The sequence below is a fragment of the Myotis lucifugus genome, unplaced genomic scaffold (assembly GCF_000147115.1).
Source record: "Myotis lucifugus unplaced genomic scaffold, Myoluc2.0 scaffold_335, whole genome shotgun sequence".
In the NCBI taxonomy this organism is placed as follows: Eukaryota; Metazoa; Chordata; class Mammalia; order Chiroptera; family Vespertilionidae; genus Myotis; species Myotis lucifugus.
In genome coordinates this window covers 174055-180916 of record NW_005871383.1, presented here as the reverse complement: position 1 = coordinate 180916, position 6862 = coordinate 174055, and the positions used below count along the sequence as shown (strand labels likewise).

The following is a 6862-nucleotide window of genomic DNA, read 5'->3' as shown; positions in this document are numbered from 1 at the left end:
TCAATAAAATGGCTTGGGTAATAATTAACTTTAAAATCTCATATAGTTGGTAAGAACAAATAAATTTGAATCTGTGAATAAATATATTTTGTACTTTATTTGAAGTATGTCTCTTGAAAATGTAACTCTACTTGCCAATGAAAAATACCTGTTTCTAGAAGTTATGAAATGTATTCATAAATTTGTCGATTCAAAAAATGCTAATTACTTGCTTTTTGATGTCACTACAAGTTAAGTTTTCTAAGAAGTATGAATTCTAATTAAGTTGAAAAAAAAGTATATGGTTTTGTAATGGAATGTGTAAGTTGTCTGTCTCCTTAGTAGCCTGGGAGAAACTCAGAGTCAAAGCTGATGTGTCTGTGTCCCGAGCACAGGGGCCAGCACACCAGAGGTGGTAGCGGATGTTGGCTACACAGGATGAGATGCAATTCTTTCCCTCACTCTCTCCACTACCAGGTGAGGACCATGTTCTGGTTTGGATCACTTCCCACCCTTCTGTGTGTGGTGACAGTGTCCTTCTCAGAACCCACAACCTGTGAAGATGCCCAGAAGGCCTGCTCAGTGATTGCCTGTGGCATCCTGGTCACCAATGGCACCCCAGGCAGAGATGGGCGAGACAGAGCCAAGGGAGAAAAGGAGAACCAGGTACCCAGGCTGGTCTGACTTCTTGAATCTTTACTCCCCAGAGGGATCTGGGACAGAGCCATGAGCAGGCTCCCCTTACATTATGATGGGGATGAATCTCTCAGGATAATTCCTGTACATTGTCATTGTCTCCTAAACAAAGACGCTGCTGCGACCTGCTTCCCACCTTTCAACGGGGGAATTGGTGGTGTGTGTTTGTCCCTAAGAGGCAGTATCTGCAGCCCGGGCAGCTGGCGCTGGAGGCAGGAGGTCTTTCTTTCTCAGGTCACCACTAGTTTGCTGTGGTTTCTGGAGTTAATGTGAATCTAATGCTGAGCTTTTGGAGGAAGAGAATGAAAGACAGACACTGGGTTACATGTCCTTCATCTTCCAACAGGGCAGGGTTCCGAGGCTTGCAGGGCCCTCCAGGGAAACTGGGGCCTCCAGGAAGTAGAGGGGCTCCTGGGCCACAAGGAGTGAAGGGTCTAAAAGGAGATCGTGGAGACAGTTCAGGTAAGGAGCTCATCTCATCAGGGCGTGGGCTGAGGGGCCCGGCAGGGAACTGGAGGGCCAGGTGGGAGGGGCCCTTCTCCGCTGCCCCACTGGCAGACCTCCCCTCTGCTTCCTGACCCAGCACTCTCACTCCTCCCAGTCCTACTTGGGGCCTGAACGGATTCCCACAGGCGCCTAAGAACAGACTTGCAACCCTGTTGGCTACCCCTGGCGGCCCCTGCAGATGGACCAGCTCCCTCAGCTGGAGCACCAGTGCCAGGCTCCAGGATGCGCGGGAGGAAACCAATCCCCTCGGGTGTTGGGTATAAGTTTGTTGTCACAAGAGTGGCAGGAAGATGGTCTGCTTCATAAGATCCCTGGTGCAATAAAGTAATGAATAGAGAAACTAAATGAAATAAAGTAATTTAGTAACAACAAAACAAAAATGATGACCTCACATAAATATTTGCCCACCAGCCCATCACAATTATAAGAATATTAGTGACACCAAGGCACTGCAGAACTCCCCCAAGTACCTCCAGCGCCGTGTCGGAGGACACAGATCAAGTCCCTGCCCAGCCCTGTGCCCCTAGCCAGGCATGTAGCCCCGCCCACCAGTGCACGCCTCATCAGGCACACAGCCTCATGGTGACCAGTCTTTGGTCATTACAGTGTGATGGCGTCACGGCCAAGGGGTTTTTATAATAGAGATTAAAGAGCTTGCCTGCAATAGAAATAAAAGCATGATTAAGAAAATTTTTCAAAAAGGATAATGAGTTCGGTCTTTTCTATAAATGAGTGTAATATTACAGTATTTAAGCAGTATGTGAAGAAGGATCCAGAGCTATACTTTGCAAGTTACCGTTATTGCTATTGTTATTACTAGTTTCAGAGTTACAGTTTATAAGAGTTATGAATTATATGAGAAGGAATACAGTTATGGGTTTTTTTTTTGTTTTTGTTTTTTGCTTCCTTTTGTTTTCTTCTTTTTCTGGAATAAGCATACTTCTCAATAAGCTTTCATGCCCCCCAAAATACTCTGTTTAGGGTCTTTTTCTTAATATATGCCCTTCTCCTGTTGCTTTACAGCAGGGGTCCTCAAACTACGGCCCATGGACCACATGCAAATACAAATATTGTATTTGTTCCCATTTTGTTTTTTTACTTCAAAATAAGATATGTGCAGTGTGCATAGGAATTTGTTCATAGTTTTTTTTTAAACTATAGTCCGGCCCTCCAACGGTCTGAGGGACAGTGAACTGGCCCCCTGTTTAAAAAGTTTGAGGACCCCTGCTTTACAGTTACGGAGAATAAGCTGGCTAACTTAGAGAGAGAGCTGAGGAGCCTGGAGGCGGAACTGGACCACATAAAAATGTAAGCCTCTTCCTGCCCCACTGGGTTCCCGCTCTCCCCTGGTCCTTGAGGGCTCTGGGCTTTCAGGAGGTGGAAGAGAACTAACAATTGTGAACACGTATTATATACCAGGGCCTGTGCTAGGTTGGCATTTTCTCATAATATGGTTTCATTCCATCCTCTCATCAATGCTGTTTGTAAGCATTATACTTATTTAATTTACAAGTGACAGAAAATAGGTTCAGGATTTGTAGACAATTCATTCAACACCACCCAGGTGGGAAGCAGCAAAGGAAAGCTTGCATGGAGGTCTGCTGCCTCCAAATCCTTTCTCCTTCCTCAGCACCCGCTGTTCTCAGATGGCTGTCCCTGCCCCTTTCTATCCTGGCATCCAAGCCCGGCAGCAGGGCCTAGGCCTGTTTCCCTGTCCACCTGCACTGGGCAGTTTGTGCAGGGGGACTGTCTCCAGGACAGGCTCCCCCAGGAGAGGCGGGGTTCTGCTAGGGCCTTCCCTACCCTGAGGAGCTCCCCCTCACTAGGACCTGACCCGAGGGGGTTGCACATGGGCTCCTTTTCAGAGTCCTGACTCCCCAAAAAGGGCGTGGTCACCTACTGGCCTGGGCTCCAGGCCGAGTCAATCCCACCCGTCCTTTGTGATTTCAGTGCACACCTTCTCCTTGGGCAAGAGATCTGGAAAGAAGCTCTATGTGACCAATGGTGAAAAGATGCCTTTTTCCAAAGTGAAGGCTCTGTGCGCTGATCTCCAGGTCACCGTGGCCACCACAAGAACGCCGAGGAGAACAAAGCCATCATGGACGTGACCAATGACCATGCCTTCCTGGGCATCACAGATGAAGCGACCGAAGGCCAGTTTGTGTATGTGACAGGAGGGAGGCTGACCTATAGCAACTGGAAGAAGGATGAGCCTAATGACTTTGGCTCAGGGGAGGACTGTGTGTGCCTTCAACAGGATGGGCTCTGTCTGGAATGACGTCTCCTGCTCTGCCTCCTTCGTGGCCTCTGTGAATTCCCAGCCTGAAGAGGCAGTTCCTCAGCCCCTCCTTGGCTCTGCTGAGCTCTCTGCTGCCCTAAAAGAAAATTCAGTGATGTTTTTCTCATGCCCAGTGTTGACTCATTCTTTGGTGGGGATGGGAGGAAAATGAAGGGATGGATTTGATTATGGGATTAGGGAGTGAAAAGAGGCTGACATGAGGGTTTCTGGTCCAGTTTTTGGCAGAGGACACCCTCTGTCTTGCCTAAGAGCATAGCACGGGGTCACAGTCAAACCATGGAAAGGGCCCAGTCTAGCCCTCTCCTTTCTCAGCGAGGACACTGTGGCCCGTCACAGGGACCCATGGAGGGCCACATAAGTGTCAGTCAGCAGCAGATCTCAGCCTCCAAAGGATCCAATTCCTTTTGTCCAAAGCAGCCACCACTTGATGCCCTCGATTCCTCCCCATGACTAGCCCAGTCCTATCTGTGACATGGATATGTCTTTAGTTGCTCATGTGCTGCACCAGAAAACCCTTCACCTATTGTAACACCTGACTATGGCGGGGTCTCTCTTTTCCCCGTCCAATGAGGAAAGAGAGTGGTCTGGTTATTTGAGTAGAGGCAGCTAGGGGTTTGAGAAATGGAAGAAAGAGACAAGACACAAAGATGGAAGGAAAAAGCTGGGACCGGGTGGGACCGCCATCCACTTCTAACGGAGAGACAGAGTCAGAGACAGGAACCCAGCACTGGAACCGCATGTTTAATTTATACCCCAAATAACAGGAAGTTACGTCATTTCTGGGCGGGCCTGAGTCCTACTCATTCCTGGTGAGTGGCTTGATCTACATAATAAAACCCACTCCCAGACATCTGGGCAAAGGTGAAATCAAAGCTGAGAACACTCCTGCCTTTTTGGTAAGATGTGTATTTAAGACGGGGCTCTGCCAGTCGCCTTGGGTTCAGCTGACAATTATTAAGGAAAAATGCACATGTGCCTTCCCAGGGGGCCCTCTACATCTCACCTGTTTTCATTTTTAAATGTATCTTGTGGACATATAGTTGGAGCCTTTGGACTGACTTGAGATCGAAGGAGCTTGCTGATGACTGAAAAAAAGCAGGATAAGATTAGTAGTACACAAAAGAATCCAATTAGGTACCAGGTGGTGTTTTTTAACACATTCCATGGATTAAATTCTTTTAAATCATCCAGCAATTCTTTTGCCAGTTTTGCCAGAGATATAATTTCATCATGACTATTCTGAATGGCTTTCACATGTTTGTGTAGCCGCACTAAGTCTATACTGATATTATTACGATGCCATATTCCCTGTAGGTGCATCTTGATTTTATTCCAGTCCCATAGAGAACTGTTATAGCAGGCTGAAATCACACAAATTCATGTAAAAGCAGCATGGCATTGCAGCTGCTGTCTAATCTTGATACTTCCTAATTGATTACCTAGTCCTATCACTACAGTTTCCAAAGCATTTAGCTTTGTTTCTAGTTTTTTGTCTGTATCTTCTTGATCATGAAATGTAGTTGAGGTGTTCTGAGCCAATTCATTGACAAACTTTGCGTTCTGGATGCTTTGGGTCCATGCAAGAGAAGCAGTGACAGCAGATGCAATAACAGTAACTAGGGTAACAAGACCAAAAATAATAAGTCCCAAAGCACGCTTTTCCGGGGACAGCTGATTGTGTAATTCCTGCAATGCCTGAAGGCCCACATCATGATACCATTTTCCTGTCATGTTGGTAGGAAGCATAATAAAAGAAGGCTGCTTTAAAATTAATATATCTTCATCAGGTTATGCCTTGAAACTCCGCTGGTAAGGTTATAGTAATGGCATTGGACAGCATAATGGATGTCCAATCTGGTGATGTTCACATTTTCAGTTACCAATACATATGGGGACTGACCAAAGGCTCATGAGCCATAGCAAGGGCTCAATGAACATGGTCCTTTAGTATTAGCTAAGAAAGAGCCAGTAAAATTAAGAAAGTCAAGGGCAGCGGCTAAACGCCACAGATCTTTCTATAAATTTCCTGTTTTCATGGTCAGGGAAACCTCCTGGTGACATAGGCTCATGATAGGGATATTTAGTATCAAGCCTGTGGGACCAATCCAATACATACAAGTCAGAGCCAAAAATATTATGTCTCACTGGTACAGCATTGGCGCAATCTTGCCATTGAGGAAAAGCTCCCAACTCAGTAGTGGTGCTATTAGGGCAGGGGGGAATGGGGGGATGCTTATCAGACAGCCATCGGGTGGCCTTAGGAAACCCCGTTTAGTAACTGTCTGAATATATTTTCCCATATCCCAAGAGCCTGCAATGTTAGCAATGTTTGTGCCTCCATAGGACGTCTTATTTTCTTGGCCAAGCTGCAAACATCCTGAAGTCCCCCTTTTAGATAAACAAATGGGAGCTCCCCACTGAAGCCATTATAAGTATAATCACCTTAGGAAGAAGGAGTTATATGCTTGTCGGAGCTACTCCCGACCATATTAGTGTTGTTAGTAAACACTGGCACTGGTTTCCCGGTCCAGGTGCCTGGATTGACCAAAGTGGGGTCTGGAACATAAGTCCAGCAAGTTTCTGCTGCAGCCATACCTACCTGGCAGCTGACAAGCACCAGCATAGCAACAAAAAGGTTGGAGGGGGTTACCTGAACCCCCTGTTCTTTCACCACTTGCTGAGCATCAGTGGTCAGCTTCTTCAGTTGACCCCATGTGGGGACACTAGCTTCTTGGGTGACCTTGGCCAGCTGCCTTCTGCTTTTCTCCTTCTTCGGGGCGAATGGCTGAGCTGGCATCATCACGGGAGGTGTGATCTTCAGCTTCTTGAACGACTGGATGAGCTGTTCTCCCAGGTCCATGGTCGTGACACACTGCTCGCTCTGGCACCCAGATGGGGTTAGAAGCACCTTCTGGAAAGATACAAACATGGCCTCTTCCCCACATCATTACTGGATCTGGTAAAACTCATCTTGTTTGTGCTTCCTCCCACCAAGCTATTGTACAAGAGGCCTGATGCCTTTCGGCTGCTGTACAACCCTCTGCATCGCAATTCAAAAAATTTAAAATATAAAGAGCATGACTGAGTTTGTTTTGAGGTGACATATGACATCCGTCTCCCCCTTTTTGTTTTAGTCATTGTATTTTAAGAGTATGTTTGGCTCTTTCCACTATTGAATGACATCCATTTGCCAGATTTGATTAGGTTTAAGTACTAGGGGATTTACCCCTAATGCTGGCACAGGGATGTGGATAACACACTGAGTGCATTGCTCAACAACTTGGCGAACCTGCTCTCGGGAAATATGGAGTTCCCTGCGCAAGGCGGAGGCATTTTGACAATGCCGGGCATGAGAGTCCTGTGCCATGGAAAATGGAGTGA

The 6862-nt window shown here is 46.8% G+C and overlaps 1 pseudogene; it reads left to right on the top strand.

The window, feature by feature from the left end:
• The first annotated feature begins 465 nt into the window (after positions 1-465).
• LOC102420697 lies at positions 466-3508 on the top strand (annotated as a pseudogene).
• Positions 3509-6862: the final 3354 nt, after the last annotated feature.